General features: G+C 42.4%; 2 pseudogenes; one reads left to right on the forward strand and one right to left on the reverse strand.

The window, feature by feature from the left end:
- Window positions 1-386: 386 nt before the first annotated feature.
- On the reverse strand, window positions 387-2,786 carry LOC147454519 (2-C-methyl-D-erythritol 2,4-cyclodiphosphate synthase, chloroplastic pseudogene; annotated as a pseudogene).
- A 7,896-nt stretch (window positions 2,787-10,682) lies between these two features.
- Window positions 10,683-20,987, forward strand: LOC147454520 (uncharacterized; annotated as a pseudogene).
- Window positions 20,988-21,709: the final 722 nt, after the last annotated feature.

Here is a 21,709-nt window from a genome sequence, read left to right on the forward strand (position 1 = left end):
ACTATTAGTATGAGTACCAGCAAGTGCAAGGCATCTTCATAAGTGTGCTATGTGTGGAAGAAGACACAAATTTAGTAACACATATATCACGTGATTGTGCATTAAATCTCTCAGAGTTCTTTCTCGTAAGGCACGTTTCTCTCAGGCTCTTTCCTTCCCTTACCTTCCCTTTCGACAAGCACTTCAAGACTTGTCGATGGTGATATGAAGTATCTTGTGGAATGTTCCTATGACGTTAAAACATCTCTTCCTCTTCCTCTTTTGCCCCTCTCTCTTCTCTCTCTCTCTCTCTCTCTCTCTCTTTGAATCATTGCTTAATCAATAATTAATTGGTAGAAACACGAGTAGCAATTCAAGCCTACAAATCATTACTATAAAGTGTTTTCTTATTTCTTCATCAATAACATAATAGTGTGGGCAACAATGCTACGATTCTCTCCCAAGCGATCGACCTTTTCATGGGTTTTGGCCTTAACATCAACTACTAAAGGATCTATGCCAAGAAGCTCACAGAGGTTCAACTTTATGGCCTCCTTATGGGGACTCCACTTTGGCCTTTGTAATATGAGGATGACATCTAAATTTCCCATAGTATATCTCGCTCCATGCATCAAATATTGAACATCTTCTTTCACAATGACTGAAGATGCAGTTCCTTTCCATTTTGAATCATTGTTTGGAAAAATCTGGCAGATGCCAGAAGGACATAGCATCTACCACACAGTGACAAGCACATCACCGTTGAAATATGTAATACATCCTTGGTCATATTGAATATTCATGGCGCCGGCAATTAGAATAGGAAAATTTGGCTCCATTCTGTGAAAATCAAAGTTATGCCCTACTCTAAAAGGTAGTACAAGAGCCTTCTTCACATCTGAAACGACAGTTTCAACAAGAGGGAGTTTCCAAAAAAAAAATTGCAGGAAAATTTAGTCTGTTTTGATCATGAGCTTGTGTCTGCTCAAGATAAGTTGGTATGGAAATCTTGCTACCTGGAAGATTATGTCCACCCACTAGGAAGAACGCTACTAAGTGAGAAACATGCTTAGATCTCTCTCTCTCTCTCTCTCTCTCTCTCTCTCTCTCTAAAAAAGAGAGAAACAATACCACTATCATGGGGACAATAAGCGATCTGTTTTCAACAGATCAGTGTTTGGGAATAGTGTGCCTCAACGTGTCCTTGGGCCGGTTAAAAAATCAAAATAACCAGTTGATGTGAGAGGAGAAGGAAAAAATCCGCTTGAAAAATTTAACAAATTAGAGTAAAATACTAGTTATTTCAAAAAAATCCTCTTTTGAATCCTAAAGGGAATTTTGTATGTTTGTGAAATTGATTTTTCCCTAACACTGCATTAGATACAAAAAAATGTATACAACAAAACGTCAAGCATGGACAAAATGTTGAGCCTCGAGAATCTCCATGAAAGTTTGCAAGTACTCAAAAAAGTCTCTGCACTCCGAGAGACCACACCTGATTTCTTCAATGTGTGTGTACCCTCATATCTCTTTGCTTTCTAGTCTTCAACAGCCACGTTTGTTTTTTCTTCCACTTAGCTCTTATAATAACGAAACCAAAGCTTGAACACCAACACAAATATTATGGAGGAACCTCTCTCCCTCTCTCTCTCTCTCTCTCTTTGAGATTTTATAGTCCTTCGTCCTCAATGCCGGCCTTGAACCACAATGGGTGGGAAGGAAATATTTCAAGAGCCACAGTCTAATCGTCAAGATGAGCTTGTTCACTTGACTACAACAAATCTACAAATTTATCTATTCTAGTAGCCTTCGACACTGCATTGTTGCCTTGTCAACGGCAACCACCATCGACGGAGCCCGGTTGCAAGCCCCTTCTTGCCCACTATCCAACCGTTATGCTTCTCTTGTATTGTCTTCGTTGTCGTGAAGTACCCCATGTCTTGCTGCCTCCTCTTTTATTTCACATTACTTGTGCTTGTCCCACGCCAGTGGAGTGAATGTTGAGCACTCAGAAGATCGCATAACGTTAGTGGCTCTCAGAGAAGTATGCAGGACATCATCAACATCTTTATATGTAATGTTGTGTGAGAAATCTTTTCATGTCATTGTCAATAAGAGAAATACAACGCACAACCGACGAGAAAAGGAGGGCCATGAGATTTTCCTAGCATATAGACATTCCTCTTTCTCTCTACTGGTAGCTTCGCAGGTTTATTCAATTATCAACCAAGATTCCCTTTCTTTCGTCTCAAGGATACACTACACTAATAAAAGAGCGAGAACCTTCACAAACGCAAAATCAACCTTATCATTTACTCCCATAGCCACTCCACCTAGCACCCCGACTTGCTTTCATGGGAAGTAGATACAAAAGAAAAAAAGGCAATGCCAGATTTTGCACATCTCCTGCTCCGTTGCCAAAACCCTCCATCAGGCTTCGGCTTTACCCACTCGATGCATCTTGCTGGTCAACCTCTGAGAAGTGGGCACTAAAGTCAAAGTCATCAAAAGCAGGCTCTTCAAAAGGGGCAATCGAGGAAGCGTTCATGAAGCGAAGGTTCTGAGGAGGAGAATCCAAGGAGCACGATTCTTTGCAAGGCCGCCATGGAGAGAGAGAGTGAGAAGGACTCTCTCTGTATGTCACGCTGCCACCTCGATTCCTACCTCTCCTGGGTGTCTTGGGTGCTGATTGTGCAGGGGCTAAACACCAGATCGATGCGTTCATTAGTGAAGCCTTTTATCCAGCTACCGCAGAAGTAGTTCCGATCGCCCCTCCCAAGACACGACACCATCTCTTCATCTGCCATCGCTCTCCAACTACTACTCTCTTTCTCTAAAAACAAAACTCTCTGAAAGAGCGCGCGTTGGTGCGCGCTCTTTCATAGAGTTATTTTAGAGAATAGTCGTCTTACAGCAAGGAGAAGTCCGAGCGCTTGTGAGGAGGGCAATGACGGAATAGGGTGCTTTGTTGAACATGCCTGTAGAGAGGGGTTGAACTGCAAAGCAGAAAACAGAAAAAAGAATCGCGGTAGAGCTGATTGTAAAAGCTAACAAACAGCAAGCAGAGGAGGAGGGGGGGCAACCGAAAGAAGGCGAGAGGGTCGAGCGATGACAAGAGGAGCCAATAAAAGTTGACGAACAGCAACCAGAGTAGGAGGGACGGCAACCGAAAGAGGGCGAGAGGGTCGAGCGGTGATAGGAGAAGCCGATGCAATACTATGGATGGTCGGCGGGCTGCTACCTCCAACCCCAAAGGTAGTGTGAGAACCTTTGCTCGCACATTTGCTTGCACTTCCAATCCCTTCTCAATAGAGACCCGTGCAGCATGCACTTGGATGGATGCGCACAAGAATTTTGTAAAGGGAAAATTACCAAAATACCCCTCTAATTTGTGGAAATTCCCAAAATACCCCTCAAATTTCAAAAATTCCCAAAGTACCCCCATAATTTGTCATAAATTTCCAAAATACCCTTCAAAATTTTCAAAATTCCCAAATTACCCCTGGTTGTGAGAGTAAATTTCTCCAAAAATAAAAAAAATTGTAGTTTTTTATAAGAAGAGTGATTGTCTACCATACAGGATGCTAAAACTAAAATTTGAGTCGGTTATGTAGGCTTTGGAGATGAATTGCTTCATTATTTTTAAACATATGTCGCTTTTTTTTGCGAGGTAATTGGCGACAAATTACATGCTAAGCACTCAAAAACCGGTCTCAATTGTGAAACAAGAATGAAGATTAGAAAATCTTGAAGAATCCAATGAAAATAGATAAAAGGGTATTTTGGGAATTTTTGAAATTTGAGGGGTATATTGGGAATTTCCACAAATTAGAGGGGTATTTTGGTAATTTTCCCTTTTGTAAACTTTATAAATGATTACTAGAGGCTCACGCTCGGGTGGTTGCTATGCGCATAAAACTATATATTCTAGCCCGCCAATGATTGCCTTATCTTTGTATCGTGCAGCCCGTCACAGATGTCAAGGGTGGGCTATTGGTTACGCCGCTTCACTCAAGAAGGGTTTCAACAATTTAAAGGACATGGCTTTACAGAGAGACGAGCTTGCAATTAATATTTGCAACACTTCAAGGAAAATTGGTTCTTACGCCATCAGTGCTCCTTGTACGTCTAGAACCATTTTTGTGGTCTAAAATGGGTACCCAAATGAGCTAGTAGGGAATTCTCTCTCTCTCTCTCTCTCTCTCTCTCTCTCTCTCTCCCCACACAACATAACTGCAAATGCGCTAGCATGAAAATGTCATCCTTTATACTACACTGACACTTGAAACATGTTTTGTTTTTTACTAACATGGCATTTTAGACTGCTTCGAGATGAAGGAGTATCTGCAATGAGGCATGAAGAAACATAAGGAGAGCTGAGGCAGGCCTACCACGCACATAAAATCACCCAGTTGAATTCGATATTTGATCTCGACAGGAAGCATTTGCATGGAAAATGCACACATGGAACAAGAAGACACATCTTTACACGGTGACTGGATTCTTTAGACTTCGTACGGCTCATAAGAAGCAATCTCTCTCTCCCAAAAAAAAAACTCCCTAAAAGAATTTGCATCTCTTTCAGAGAGTTTTTTTTTTGAGAGAATAGGTTGTGTGAAGGTGTGTGGTTGTGCACAGGTTTTTTTCTTCTCGCTATAAATATGGTGTAGATCCTCAATATTGGCCTTTAATGCACTTCAACAACTTTCCTCCTAGCTAGCTTGCTATTCATCTTTGTTGCACGGATCAAAGGCAGAGCACACATCAATCAGCTTGCAAGGTCACTTATTAGTAGAGTCAGCAGATGAGAGAGAGAGAGAGAGAGAGAGAGAGAGAGAGAGAGAGAGAGAGAGAGAGAGAGAGAGAGAGAAAGAGGTCTCCTTGGATGCCTCTGCCCATCTAAATATTGGCAAAGCTGCATGATCACTCCAACAACTATAGGTTTGAAGTTTTCCCTCATGATAACCAAGCCATCTCACGAACAAGAGAGAGACAAAGAGAGTCTAGAGAGAGAGAGAGAGAACTTTCAAAACTTAAAGAAAGAGAGAGGATTTGAAACTTTCTAAAAGAGTCCACACCGGCACAAACTCTTTAGAGTGTTCTTTATAAGGGTTTTGTTTATAGCTGGTGAAATGATGACGGTTGAACTTAAGGACCCTCTCACCTCAGCTAGTGTTTCTCCAAACGGTTTCTAGACTTTCCTTGCCCAACCCCTTCGGAACCAAATCTGTTAATGAATCTAGGGACCCTAATATTTGCCTTTTCCAAAGTGGCACAATATTTTTAGTTGTAGCAGACAACAACCCAGTCACCCCTTGGAGGTGGATACCTTGTGGGATGCTAAGGTTGGTGCACACTGGGATTTCACTTTGTTCACATTCTGCAAAATAGAGCATTGCATATCAGGGTAGGCGGGACAACTCCCACCACTTGGAAGTAAAGAGGCTCTAACATGAGGGCAAAGGACAGGTCAAAGGGAGCCATAAGAGTGGAGCCAAGATATTGCCTATCCTCAACAGCGCGATCTTGTAAGGATCTCAAAAGAAGGGAGAGAAAGATGTTGAAGTGCTTTAGGCATGGTACATTATCCTCCGGCCAAGAAGGTAGAGATGTTAACAAGGGTGATTCTGTTGATTATTGAATTAATTGTTGATGCTTTTGCACCCAACTCATTGTACACTATTGCAATATATCAAAACCTTTGTGTGGCATCATAGCAAATGCAGTGCTCTTTCATATCTTCGGGTTGGGCCGTTGACTACGTGTATTGTAGATGGAATGATAAGGCAGTCACCTACACTAGAATATTTTTTTCTAAACTAGTCAAAGCCTGTGAGAGAGAGTGAGAGAGAGAGAGAGAGAGAGAGAGAGAGGGGGGAGGGGGGGGGGGGGGGGGAGACAAGGAAAGAAGATGAAAAGTTTAGATGTTGTAAGAACAAGCCAAGGAGAGCTCAAAAATGTAACCAACATTGTGAAACTTCACTAGTACATTCCACTTTGGATATATAGGAAAAAATTGCTTTACCTATGTGCACTTAGATTTGTGAGGTTCTCTGCAAAATCAAATATGCCTCTTGGCTGCTATTACATGTGTTCAAAAGGGGTTTGACTACAACTAAGTGACCAACATGCAGCCTTTCTTAAAAATACAACGTTCCTTTCAACAATAACATTTATAAAATTCTTGAAAATTTAATAATTTATTTGATGTTTTCACACTATTCTTTTCAAGTATGTGGAGGAATTTTTTCTTTTCCTCTTTTTTTCGCAAGTGACATGATTGTAAGTTGAAACATCCTTTTTGTGAGCTAGAAAAAAATGTAGTCACCCATGAAAAACATTTATTTCTATTTTCAATAAGATACAATCTAGAACCAATGACTACAAACACACATTGCTCATATTGACTCCAACCTGCGCAATAATCTCTACCAACGCTACTTCTTTTATAGCTTCCCTAAATTATGCATTTCTTGACAACACTTTATTTTTGAAACAATCCTCTCTCCCTACAAGCACTTTCCGTAATAATATGTATTGAGAAACCCCCCTCCACAACAAAGCATATGCATGCATGCACTCTCTCTCTCTCTCTCTCAAGAATTACAGTGGCTTGACTACCTATGACCACTAGTTATGCTTCAGGGAAGGGATCATAACCTTGGATAATCAAGGAGTTAATATAAGGGTGGATGATTGAAGTTTAGATGAGGAATCCAAGAGGAGGAACAATGATAGATAGATAATATGTAATTTGATGCTAAATGTTTCCTTTTATGATTTAAGTTCTATATGTATCTTGTTGAGTTTTGCTCGCTTTTATGATTGCTCGGAAAGGTTTGCTTGGAGTTTGAAATTTCCCCAAAATACGTAGAGGCATTTTGGGAATTTTTTAAATTTGAGGGATATTTTGGGAATTTCCACAAATTAGAGGGGTATTTTGGTAGATTTCCCAAAAAAAATGGAATCGAAGTTGAAAATTTAATACATTCCGTGGAGAAGGTGCCTTGTCAACACTCATTTCTTAGTATGTACTGTGTCAATGAGTGTCCACTAACTTATTCACCAATCTAAAAGTTGTGAATTTTAATAACGAAACTGGAATTTTTCATTAGCAAAAAGGGGAGGCATCAGTGAGGCCTTACCCTTTGGGGCAGGCCAAAAAGAGTTGGCAGCATTTTGTTGGCATTCATGCCTTTCAGAGTCTAAGGCCTAGTTCACACTGAGGCGGTGGAAGAAAGTTGAGGAAACATGCTCCAATGAAAAAGTACCATTTGGACAACTCTATTCACATAGAGTGGAGGAAGTGGGGAAAAGGTGGTCCACGTCAGCACATATTCCTCTGGAGATTGTATTCAACTTTCGTCAATGAAAGGGAAGCAAGAAAAACATCTCTTTGCTGCCTATTCATCATTACAAGAGAAGTACGTGAAAGACATTCAACAAGTCAAAGAGGAAGCCAATGAGAAGACGAAGCAGTTGAAGGATGAGATGGCGAAGCTTAATAAAAAAAGTAGATCATCAAAAAAATGGAGCAAGAGTGTTGGCTAGACAGTTACGCTCAACTACAACACACTGCATGTAATATGTGCCGGCAAATCGATCATCTCGCACACGTTCCATTGGGCTACCACATTCATAAGCGCAAGAGAAACACGATATCTATGCTATCTTCAAGTGGTGGATCTCGAAAGAAACGTATCCGTCAAACTCGATAAGGATACAAATGCAAGCTTTTGATTTCCTACATTTTTGCAGGTTGCTAGAACTTTATTTCAATATGCAAAAACTAATACAAGCCCACGAATATGAATGTCAAGGCACACACACACACACACACACACACACACACACACACACACACACACACACACACACACACACACACACCCTCATCATGAAGCCAAGGGAGAGAAAATTAGACTTAGTTCTCGAACGCTGTCGTGTTGAGACCTAATTTGTGAGTGATGAGAAGGCGGGGGGTGCTCAAAGAGGCCAAACGCCTGGAGTTGACTATGTAGAAATAGTATAAGTTGGCTATTCTCCTCCCATGAGAGCCACGTGCTACAAATTGTTGCATCCCCTATCCCTTGGCATCAATCAATGGTTGCAAGCTGAGTTCCTCCTCCTCCTCCTCCTCCTCCTCCTCTCTCTCTCTCTCTCTCTCTCTCTCTCTCTCTCTCTAGCAAGGGTATCCAAGTGCAAGGATGCGCACCTCTATAGCCAATCTAATGAATCTAGGCGATTGCAATGTATATTTCTCTCATCTCAAGCCCATTCTCATCTCAAGCCCATTCTTGGCCACAACTTTGGTAAGAAGCCAAAAAGCGTAGAGTAAATGTAGCCGCTTTTGTCAATGTGCTCCCTTACTAAACATGCATCAAATGCAACTAACAAATTGAGACCATATCCCACCTCATATTGGGATGTCTGATGATCAAGAGCTTCACTAGGAGAGTTTGCAAATAAGTGTTCTGTGATCATGGCACACCATTCTTTAGACGAGACCTTGCACTAGGCTCTAGACGCTTGTATGATTAAGAGCTGATAACAAAAATTTGGATAGTCAAGGTTGTAGCTCTAAAAACTATATGGGTCTCTAGGAATGAACAATTATTCCAAAATAAGAACGGAGTGCTACGTATAAAACTGGTGATATAATCTTGCGGATGGCTTCTAGCAAGCAAGATTATTCCAAAACAAGAACAAAGTGCTACATATAGAACTAGTGCTCGAATTTTGCCGATGGCTTCTCGCAAGCAGGAGGAAGCTACTTTCCAAGAAGAAGGAGATAAGTCCTTGATAGAAATTTTGTGACATGGATTAAGGGTACGTTTCGGGTTCTATGGTCTCAAATTCCCCCGGGTTTGCACCCATTGAACTAACCTTTTTTGTATATGCTAGATTTTTCTGTGCAAAGGATATGTCAGGGTTCTCATGTATTATTTTGAGCTGATTCTTTTGTTTTTTGCCAAACTCACTAAGAGTGAGTAGTATATTAATGTAAAAGCCAAAAAACTACAACAACAGATCTTGCTCAACACGAGCGAGGGCCTCTAACATTCCCAACAAGTATCACATTAAATCCTCAAGTCCATAGGGTAAAGGGGCCATTAAAAAACCGGGGCCCAATAATGGGACATTTTTTTGAGACTCATAAGGGCCAATAATAAATCTCTTTTAAACCAAGAGTGGGTGACTTTTACAACGTGGGCAGTGGAAAGGAGGAAAGTACATATTGTCTCATTATAGAAGCCTTTCCAGAACATTAAAAGTGCAAAATAATTCTCTAGCCGACACACGATGGCACTCGAATCCGGCCGGCTCATGGAAATGACTAGCGCCAACTCTTTTCCTTATATGTCTTGGATCTGCATCATCATAATCGCACACCTGCACATTCAAGACCTTCATCAGCAATTATGGTTTCGTAAGAAACAACGAGGAAGAAAAGAGAGCCAGAGCCAAAGACGTTCCAAGCTCTTCAAGACCCATCAGTAGCCAACACTTCTTCCCCAATATTCACAATAAGCAACACAATCTTCCCCACAATTTATAACCAGTTACGCTTCTTTCCCACATCCCACAACACGCAGAGCAGCAACTACAATCACCATATCTTCCCCACAACCCTCACAAGCTGTTAGCAACAACAACAACCCGCATTTCTTCCTCCAAAGGCTTTACTGAAGAAATGCAAACCAGAACAAAATGTCCTCAACTGCTCCATGCGAATGCAAGGCATGTTTGATTGACAGATATCCACAACTTGAAGGTCTTTTATGTACTTCTCTTTTGTTGCACAAGAACGGGGGGAGAGTTTGCTGCTGCGGAAGAGTACACGTTCTGCCAGTTTTTATGTGCAGACTCCCTCGGAAAAGGGCTCCTTTCATATCCCCCAAACTTTCAGCAACATCTCCTAAACGAGAGGAGAAACACAGTCCCAAAAACACTCCCCCTAAACCCCCTCCCAAAAGAAAATTTTCCGTTAAGGAGTATTCTTACCTTTTAGAAAACATATCGGATTGATCTGCTTCGAATCTCTCAAGTAAGTACTTAGTTTTGTCATTACGAGATTACATGACTGGTTTATAGTCACAACATGGTTATGCTTAAGTTAATTATTTGTTTGTTTAGCGTCTGCCATTCTATAAAACGATCACTTCTTTTCATTGGTTGAATATGATCAGAATTTTGCAATACACAAGAATGTTATTATTCAGTTTCAATCATGCTAGTGAGTTATCTCTTCTGTTGTCATTTCATTGATAGGTATGGCGAAAAGAAAAGAATGTGTTGAGGCTACACCAACAGCAAAAAAAGGCACAAATCCACATGTGACACGTCTCAAACAAATATCAGTAGCTACATCTCCTCAAAGGTGTAAAAAGAGAGTGTGATTTATACCAACACAACGAAGTAATGTCAATGTTCAATCTTCATTAAGGGATGGAAGGAATCCAAGGAAGGGTCAAGTCAACGTTCAACCGCCCTCAAAGGAGCATGGAAAAAGCAACCACAGTAAGAGGCTTTTCTCAACAGCCAAACATTCCATAAGGCAAACACTACCTTCACGCAAACGACCACCACTAATAAAACAAGCAAAGCCCAAGTTTCCAATACAGGTATCTACCTCCACTCCAACCAAAGCTCCTTTAGAAACCTCAAGTCAATTGCCCCTAGAAGATGAAGAAGGCACACCAATGCCTATTCGAAAGAACAAAAGACGAGCAGTTCTCACATGGATAGAACATGATATGGAAAAAGCGCTTCAAGCACGAGAAGAGGGCCTTTCATTGCGCAAATGATCTCTACAATTTGGTATAAGCAGATCAGCTATTACAAATTGGGAAGAAGGCAGGACCCAAAAGAAGAAGAAAGGTCCACCAACACAACTCAGCGATGTAGAGGAAGAAGCCCTCTTACAATGGATATTTTTTAAGTGCGAGGCTGGTCATGGTCACTACAAGAGGCTCTTCACATTAGCGACGCTCACACAGCGACGCTCAAAAAAAAAAATTCCCGGCGTCGCTATGAGCGTCGCTATAAGCGTCGCTATGAGCGTCGCAAATTTCTTTGTAAATTTGCGACGCTCATAGCGACGCCAGCTGGGGTAAAAAAAATAACCGAGCGCGCCCAAAAACTCAGATCTCAGATCTGAGTTTTTCGGCGCCCTCAAGCAAAGAGCAGGTAACGCTCTCCCTCACTCTCTCTCTCTCTCTCTCTCTCTCTCTCTCTCTCTTTTTCTTTTACACACACACACACACACACACACACACACACACACACACACACACACACACACACACACACACACGAGGAGAGGAAGGAGAGCCAGGTATGCTCCTTCCCTCTCCTCATTCTCATGTTCCCTTCCCCTCTCTCTCTCCCTCTCTCTCACACACACACATACACACACACACATAGTGTTTTTGAGAGAGAGAGAGAGAGAGAGAGAGAGAGCGAGAGAGAGTGCAAAAACGCACACACATACATAAACAAAGAATGCACACACACATTGAGAGAGAAAAAGAGAGAGAGAGCATGCATAAACAAAAAACGCACGCATTGAGAGAGGAAAAGAGAGAGAGAACATGCATAAACAAAAAACGCACACATTGAAAGAGGAAAAGAGAAAGAAAACATGCATACGATCCAAAAAAACGCACACACATTGAGAGAGAAAGAAAGAGAAACTAAGGGAGCGTCGTAGGAAACTAATTAAAATTAAAAGACCTAAAGATCTAGCCGACGAGGAGTTGAAATGAAGACCTATTATTCAAGAGAGAAATGGCATAATCAATCTATCATACTTGGCATGGGTGATAGAAAGGTTATACCATTTATCTCTTTTTATTGGCACACACATCCACACACGCGCACACACACAGGAAGAAGAGAGTTATAACGTCGTAGGAAACTATCTTAAAAGACGTTAAAGATTAGGTTATATGTAGACTTACATTAAATTAGATTTAGGTTTATTTTTAACTAGATTTACGTTTATTTAAGCTAGATTTAGATTTACGTTATATTAGATTAGATGCGGGTCTCCATAGACTGCGATGCCTGCATGAAGCGGGTGAAGAAAGCCCTCAATGGAATATAGGGTATTGCTGCCTTCACTCATGGTGGGCTCCGTCGATCCAAAAGTACTGGTGAAATGTCTTCAGAAGATAGGGAAGAAGGTGGATCTTCAGGGCGGCAAGAGTCACTACATCCCCGACACAATGACCATCTAGACAACCTCTAGTCATTAGACTTACGTTAAATTAGATTTAGCTTTATTTTTAGTTAGATTTACGTTTATTTAGATTTACGCTTATTTACGTTAGATCGAGTCCACGCAAGAATTACTTACGGTTTAGGGTTTAGAGTTAGACGAACAGTGAAAAGATCTACTGTGAAAAGATGTTAAGATGAAGTGAAGTGCTACAGCTAGAGAAGAGGCAAAGGGATTTTGTCCACTACATGCAGTATCATGTAGACGTGGGTGTCTAGATTTCTTGTACCCACAAATATAGGTATTGACCAATAAAGACGAGATTATAACCCGGTGGTTCTGATCTCCGTGCACCTCTAGACCGAGGTGTGCAGGGATTGGACATGACTAGAGAATGTGAGGTAGAGAGAGAGAGAGAGAGAGAGAGAGAGAGAGAGAGAGAGAGAGAGAGATAAAACGAAGAATGCCAATAGAATATTAAATTTGTTGTCCAGGTTATAAGTTTTTTATCCTCATTATGAGTAGCGACGAGGATGTGGGACCGTCCAACCGAAACACCTATCTCTCAACGAGGGTCTTATGTCCTTGTAATCAATGCAAGCATGCTGTGCGACGGACAAGACGTGTTTCTTTGCAGCACGTTCGCGAATTTGGCGAGTTCGATCCATCTATTATAGATCGAGTTGTTGCCAATTATAACTCGTCGGACTCTGACGCTGGCCAACAAGCAGCAATCTTGCAACCCAATAGACGTATTCGCAGGCGCTTTGGTCAAGCAGCATATGTGAGGCCACAAGATGTAGCCTCTGACAGCTCGGGGGATGATCATGCAGAGCACATTCCCAACGAGGCAATGTTTGAGCCCGAGATTGATGAAATGATCGAGACGATCATGGATTCAGAAAGGCTTATCTATGATGATATGAAAAGTGAAGCCGATACATCATTGTATAATGGAGCACGTATGTCTAGATTGAAAGCACTCCTGGTTCTTCTCAACATGCAGGCAAAGTTTGGATGGAGTGACACTAGCGTCACAGCGCTTTTCAGGTGATCTATTACAATTAGTTTACTTTAATAGAACTCTAAATGTATAATGATCTGATAGATTTTTACACGACTGTATCATATTTTTATGTTGTGTAGATTGCTGAAAGAGCACATTCTACCAGCTGACAATGTGATGCCAGATTCCCGAGATGAAGCAAGAAAGATTTTGCGAAACTTGGGGATGGATTACAATTCTATCCACGCTTGTCCTAATGACTGCATTCTTTTCAGAGGGGAATACACAGACATGGAGAAGTGTCCGAAATGTGATTCCGAAAGATATCGAGTAGATCTCCACGGGACAAAAATTCCACAAAAGGTTTTGCGACATTTTCCTTTGCTTCCTCGCATCAAGCATTTCTTCGAATGTAAGTCCATGGCCGCCCTAGCATCATGGCATGAGGATAATAAATCTTCGGATGGTGTGCTACGAATTCCTGCAGATTGCGCAGCCTGGAAACATATAGATGGAACATGGTCGGATTTTGCCAGGGAAGCTCGAAATTTGCGCTTAGGCCTGGCTATGGATGGCGTAAATCCATTTGGTCAAAGATCAACATCTTACAGTGTATGGCCCGTTGTCATCGTCAACTACAACATTCCCCCGTGGTTAACTACGAAGAAGGGGCACCTATGGCTAAGCTTGATTGTGCCAGGGCGATATAAAGTGGGGAATATGGATGTGTATCTTCGTCCACTATTGGAAGAGCTACAACAATTGTGGATTGGCATAGAGGTGGTGGATATGAGCCGACACACAGGACGACGGAATGCTTTGATCAGAGGTATTCTAATGTGGACCATGCATGACTATCCCGGGCTAACAGAATGCTCAGGTGATCTATTGACACTCCTCTCTCAGACACTGTAAATCTTGTTTTTCCCCATAGTTGATCTATTATCATGTGTATACATGCAGGGCTTCAAACAAGCGGATACAGAGCATGTGTCACATGTGGACCTAGACTGAATGCACGTAGGGCACCCTCACTGAAGAAGCAAATCTACGAAGGTCATCAAGCGTATCTTCCGGAGAATCATGTGTTACGCGACGGCTTTTTGGGAAGAGAGCCACCAAGGATGTCTGCACAAGCATGGTTAGAGCAGAAGGAGATGTGCGATGACGGATTGCCTCCAGGGATGAAGAGACTATCTCTATGGTACGAGTTACCATACTGGCCCCGACTCCTGATCAATCACTTGCTCGATCCAATGCACATATTCAAGAATGTGGGTAATCTACTATGGGACCATTTGACCGGCAAGAAAGATACTTTGGGAGCCAGAGTTGACCTTAGAAATGTGGATCGTATGGAGCAATATTGGCCGCAAACAGCGTCTGATGGATCGATAAAACTTCCTAAAGCACCATGGATTTTCACAGGAGCCCAAGAACGCAAAGTAAAAGAGGCCATTCGATCTTTGCGGACCCCCACTGGCGTAATGCACTCGCTCCGAACGTGTTTTACTAAAGAAGGAAAGCTTACCGGTTTGAAGTCACACGATTGGCATAAAATGTGTCAGGTACGTTCATAGTGGACTTTAATATCATTGCATAAAATGTGGACTTTAATATCATTGCTGCACATACTTTACAGTTTATTTTACCGGTTGCCATTGAGGGATGTTTGTCTCTCGACATCCGTAACACAATCTACAAACTTGCAAAGCTGGTGCAATGGATCTCACAAAAGGAGATCGACGTAGACTCCATACCATTCGCCAAACTAAATGCTGCGGAGCTTGTGTGCATGTTTGAGAAACATTTTCCTACTACAATACTAACCATTCAGGTGCATCTTCTTATTCACATAGTTGATGAGGTGGAAATAGCTGGCACAGTTCATTCCAGATGGATGTTCTTCTTAGAGCGTTTCATGAAAACGCTTAAGGGATATGTGCGTCAAAAGGCACGTCCGGAGGGTAGCATGGCAGAAGGTTGGTTGGTATCAGAGTTCCTAGTGTACATTGGAGAGTGGCTAGACGGATTTGATAAATCCCGGGACACGCTATGGCGAACCATAGATGATGAGCGCATATCTGGGATTGTCATGTGCAATCTCGGTGTTGAGAAGAAGATGACGGAAGATCTAGAGGCTAAAATCAACCGATTTTGCATGCTTCACAATCCAGTGATGCAAAAGTGGATTTCACAATATGAGGATGCAAAGCAAGAGCGACAAAGGGCACGAATCGAGTGGAGACGGGGAAGACGACCACCGATGCACTATCCAGCGGTTCTGGAGAGCCTACCAACCTTCATGAGCTTAAGATGGTTGCACAACCAATTGAAAAGCGCACAACAATGCGGTGATGAAGTGACTGAAGAAGAGTGGGAGTACTCTCGGGGTTGCGCGACCAAGGTAAGTTTGCAATGTACGACTAGCAAGTGACTTTATTTATAAACGTTTGAACGGCCACTCATAATCTTTGTTCGTTGTAGTATAAGTCATACACAGCAGCATGGTGTAAAGGTCGACATTTTAGGGTGGAACGAATCGACAAAAAGCGTTTTACTCAAGATTGTGGAATCATGGCAAAATTTGAACAGTCTAGTCGACGACGTTCCTCTGATGCAGATCCCGTGGTGGCGGAACTCACTTACTTCGGCACGCTGCAAGAGATTTTGAGGATCGATTACAGAGGATTTTTTGTCGACTTGTTCGACGTGCAATGGTTCAAGATAATCATGGAGGGTCGAAACGCTACTGTGCGTAGAGGAGAGTCTGGTTTTCTTGAGGTGGATTCTACTAAGAAATGGACTGACCTAAGAGACACTTTCGTACTACCCGAGCATTGTGAACAAGTAAGTATATAAATAGTTAACATCCCCCTTTTACAAGTTATGTGGCTCTTATGTAAGTTATGTGGCTCTGGCAGGTAGTATTTCATCCTACAAAGTCTACATCAAACTGGTGGTACGTCATAGAGGTAGCCCCTCGTAGTGCAAGGACGTATGAAGGCTACCATGTGCCAATCACAACGACATCCATGGAGGAGATCAGAGAAGATGCTCAATCAGAAGCCGCTGCGGTGGTGCCAGACGAGCATCAAGATGCTACTACTCTATATGGGGTGCATGCAGAGGAGCTACAAAATGAAACAGAGGATATGTGTTTAAACGGAGAGCTCTATATAGATATAGGAAGTTATGCTGAGTTATGCGAGGATGAGAGAGAGATCTCTTAAAGCCACAAATATTGTATTTGAACAATTTTGCTCCGTGCTGTAAAAGCTCTAGCTCTCTAAGTAGCTTCCATGGTGTGTAACGCTCTTTTCTACTCGCGCTCACATCTTTTGATTGAAAATTCTGAGTTTTCGACTTGCCTCTTCTATCACTCGATTCATTGCGTCATTGTATTTATATGCGTCATTACGTCATTGTATTTAATGGTCTTTGCGTCATTGTCTACTCTATTCATTCAATAAGGAGTTTAAATATTCGTGTGTTTAATGCAGGTATGGATGATGAGGAGTTTCTTTCTTCTTTGTCACCGCAGCAGAGACAGTGGTACGTGGAGCGTCATCGCTCTGGCGCATCATCGCGCGTTCCTACACCATCCGCATCTCCCTCTCTTTCGGAGCATTCGGCGCGCTCCGAAGCTTCGGCGTCGACGAGACGAGAGTCACACTCGTCTAGACACCGGCGCTCTAGTGGTGGCGGTGGCGGTTGTTGTGGGGATTCCGCCACCGATGCCTCCACACCGCCTCGTGTTCGATGAGGCTCTTTACCCTCCCCTTCTTTGCCCGCCCCCACACCAGCCAGAGCATCGCCGTCTACGCCAGGTTTTGCACGGCTGACTGTTCCTAGAAGCTACACACCTCTACCTACTCCGCTAGGAGCCACCCCACTCGACACTCCTCGCTTCGGCGCCCAGACGCCGATGGAGACACCTGACGTCCGTACCCCCATCGACACGCCGCTAGAGACCCCTGCCGGGACACCCAGGTTCACGCGTCACCGGCCAGAGGGCTTGCCTTACTCCGTCGACATCAGCGGCGGCATCATCATGGATGATGACGGCAAGAAGGTGATCTCGCGCATGCGTGGTCTTTGCTCTCAGCTGTTTAGACACTATATACTAAACAAATGGAGTGAAGTACCAAGTGATTTAAAAAACAGAGTCATCAGCATACTTCATGATGAGTTTCCCGTTCCAACACGGGATCAGCGCTTCAATGAAGACCTGATGAAGATTCGAATGCGCGAATACTGCAAACACAAGCGTTCCGAAGTGCAAAAAGCAATCAAGAATGGGTGGAATAGGCCAGATTGGCTGGCCAAAGAAGATTGGAAGAATGCGAAGAAAGCAGCGCGCGAGAATCCCGACAAGTGGAAGCAACAAAAGGATGCAGCCAGAGCGCGAGTAGAGGCAGGGAGCTCGCACCACTTGGGGAGCGGTGGATGGGCATCATTTGAGGCCGATTTTGTAAGTCTTTTCACATTGCTCTTTATGCATGTTCGATAGTTTAGGGTTTATGAGTTTTTTAGTTCTAACATATGAAATCTTTGTATGTTTTGACAGTGGTCGATGACAGGACGTGATCCCACACCGTACGAGCGCGAGTACGCAGGCAGGAAGGGCTTAAACGCCCTGATGGACATTCTCAGTTCTCGCGGCAGCATGGTTAGTATTAGGGTTTACTCTTTTTTATTTTTTGTATTGTTTTATAAATGTCGTTATATGTTTATATTTACTGAAAACTGTCTTATTGTCTTTTTTTGCAGAATCCGACAGATACGCCGCTTGGACGTGATGAGACGTCTGATTAGACGACGTCAGTTTAGCCGTAGCTAGATAGCATTAGTTCAGGGTTTCTCATAGCTTATGTATCATGAGACGGATTTTATACGTCTTTTTGAACCATGTATATTATTACATTTGTCACCGCAATTCCTTTTGCCAATCAATTCTTTATGCCTATGATGTTGTACAATTGTCATTATTACATTTGCCAATCAATTCAGTTTGTCTATGATGTGTACAATTGTCAATTTTGCAAACAATGCGTCTTGTGGGTGACTATTTTGGGTCTATTATTTACCTTTGCACTTTTTTTAAAAAGTGAATCAAGTACAATATGGTTGATGGGTGGCAGGGCATTCAATGCCCTGCCACCAAAAAAATATTCTCTCAGGCGTCGCTATAAGCGTCGCTATTTATGGCTCTGTAGCGTCGCTATATGCGTCGCTATACTCTTCTGTGAGAGCGTCGCTATCTGCATCGCTATAGGCGTCGCTATGAGCGTCGCTATATAGCGACGCTCATAGCGACGCCTATAGCGACGCAGATAGCGACGCTCTCGTAGCGACGCTTTTAGCGACGGTTATAGCGACGCCGGGGGTTATAAAAACCCAGTGTATTACCGTCGCTAAGAGCGTCACAAGAGCACATAACCTCTTGTAGTGGGTGTATCAGTTCTTGATGTCAAACTAAAGGTTGTTGAAATATGTCAAACAAGGCATACTATATTCTCAAATGGAATCCCTGGGAAAAGCTGGTGGGAGGGTTTTCGGAGAAGACATCCTAACTTAGTTTTTCGAGTGTCTGAAGGCTTAGACCAGTCAAGAGCTAGCAGGTTCCGACCAGAGATAGTGAAGACACTTCACGAAAACCTTCGAAAGTTATATGCAAAGCATCACTATCCACCTACTAACATATGGAATGCCGATGAAACCGGCTTTCAAGGGTCTAGGGACAAGGGTATGAAAGTATTGGCGAAGAAAGGAGCAAAGGCGGTGTACGGGATCACATGCGATTCACGCGAGTGGATGACCGTGCTGTGTTGTGTTAATGCTGCAGGCCAAGCTATACCCTCCTATTACATTTTCAAGGGCAGCCGCATCACCATGAATTACATTCAGCATTGCGAACCAGGAGAAGCCATGGCTATGCAAAAAAAGGCTTGGATGACAGGAGAGCTTTTCCAAGCAGGGTTGGAGCATTTTGACAATGCCATAACTCAAACAATGGGCGAAGGCAAAAGACATCTTCTCATTCTCGATGGGCATGGTAGTCATGTTTCACTAGATGTGGTTGCAAAAGCTCATAATGCAGGAATAGACATAATCACTTTACCTGCCCACACTTCACATAAGCTTCAGCCTTTGGATGTGAGTGTTTTTAAATCATTGAAAGTTCAGTTTCGGAAAGAAAGAGATATTTGGCAGCAACAATCAGCTTCTAGGCAAGCTACAAAGACAGAACTTGCATCACTAGTCGCCAAGTCTATTCAATCCAGTTTCACAGAATCTAACATCAAAGCCGGCTTTCGTGCAACATGAATATGGCCATTGAATGCAATGGTTGTTCGCTTTGAAGGCATGCCTAGCAATTATATCAACTTGATTGAGGATACAACAGCAGTGGGATCAGATGATGAAGATGTAACAACCCGGTTAAGGTCAGAGGTTCTACCTTCAAACTGTGACGCGAATGTTTCCCAAGTGCTAAGCACACCAATGTATGCAAACAGAGAAGATGAGGCAATTTTCGCCTTACATAATATGGCTGCCCAAGTAGAGGAGGACATTTTAAAAGAACATGTGCAACCAGAGCAAGTAATAACCTTTACACAGCTTATGGAAGGGGAAGATGTTTCCAGATTCCAAGATGGGCCACATGATCTACAAGTGCCAAGCACACCAATGTATGCAAACAGTGAAGATGAGGCAATTTTCGCCTTAAATAATATGGCTGCCCAAGTAGAGGAGGACATCTTAAAAGAACATGTGCAAACAGAGCAAGTAATAACCTTTACACAGCTTATGGAAGGGGAAGATGTTTCCAGATTCCAAGATGGGCCACATAAGATCATGTATACCCCCTCTAATGCACACACAGTCAATGAGGATCAGCCCATTCTTACTTCATTGGTTACTCTAGCAGGCAACAATGTTTCAGGGTCAGATTTTAGAAGGCAGTCCATGCACAGAGATAGTATGGATCAGTCAAGTATTCCTTCAATAGTTACTCTATCAGGCAACAATGATTCAAGGTCAGTTTCTAGAAGCCAACCCACGCACACAGTGAATGTGAATAAATCAAATATTCCTTTGTTAGGTTCTCAAGCAACCCGGAATGGTCCAAGGTCAGATTCCAGGAGCCATCCCATACACACAATGAATGTGAATCAGACAAATATTCCTTCAGTAGGTGCTTATACAACCCACAATGGTCCAAGTTTAGATTTCAGGAGCCAGTCCACGACACAAATTGGAGATGAAAATGCCAACCCTGCTCTCCCAAATCAAGAAAAGCCACTGAATCAAAATAGACACATCATTAATCTCTTGCGCATACCATCAACAGACGTTTGTGTGAGACAAGTAAATCGAGAAGCCTTTGTTGACTACACCAACAGCTTAATTCTCACTTCTACTCAATACATGGAAAGTATGAGGGCTAAGACAGCGAAAAAGGAAGAGATTGCCATGGTGAAGGAAACAAAGCGCTTGGAGAGGGAGAAGAAAAAAGCACAAGCAATAGCAGATAAAGAGACAGCAAGGCAAAGACGACTACAAGCACAAGCTGCCAAACAGTCACACAAGAATTGGGAGGAGCAACAACAAGCTTTCAAGACACGTCTACGCTCTGTTTTATGGGAAGGTGGATCTTCACAAGGTTTATTCCTAAGGCCACTTCATGTAGATCAGTTCTATCGTGCATTGGCGCGTAGACAAAGAATGGAAAAATTACGTCACGCACGACAACGTCAGCTATCTTCTGTTTGAGCCCACACATTTCCACCTTTTTGCTCGATAGTTAATTTCACTTATTTTCGGATTGATATGTTATAGCCAGATTTACTTTTTTGCTACAAAGATAATCCTCACTAGCTACTTTTTGGACTCTTTATGAATACTTTCCCAACATATGCTCCTGATATATGCATCACTTACCCAAATATCCAATCATCATTTTCCCAAACAATTCCCAGTGTAAAGATTTCATCTTTTTTGGGTTTGACGTATGCTTTTGGGAATGTCATGCTTTATCATTGTAAGTCCTACTCTTACCAAAAATACAAACGGTCAACTTCCCCTAAAATACCCATAGTTTCATTGGTTCTTTTTGACATAACTTCACAATTGCTGAGTGGGACACTTACACACTCTGACAATGGTCTCTGAAGAACGCAAAGGTTTCTATAAACACATAGAAAATATAAAGACATTCAGCTACCTTAAAAAATACCCCAATACTTCATAGTCATAGGAAAAAGCAGCAGAAAACCATATAATCAGTTCACATTTAGGAGACATTAGATTCACAATTGCTGAGTGAGTGGATACTCACAAACTCTGGCTTCGCACTTTTAACATAGCAAGTTCTCATACACCCCGTTTTGATTTGTGTAGCGTGGCTCGTAAATTCTTATTTGCTGTCGCATGTTTCCTTGCTCAAAGGGATGCGCGTGCACACACTAACAACCAATTTCAAGTCATTTCCCTGC

The sequence above is a fragment of the Adiantum capillus-veneris genome, chromosome 7 (assembly GCF_014529385.1).
Source record: "Adiantum capillus-veneris isolate H3 chromosome 7, ASM1452938v2, whole genome shotgun sequence".
NCBI lineage: Eukaryota > Viridiplantae > Streptophyta > Polypodiopsida > Polypodiales > Pteridaceae > Adiantum > Adiantum capillus-veneris.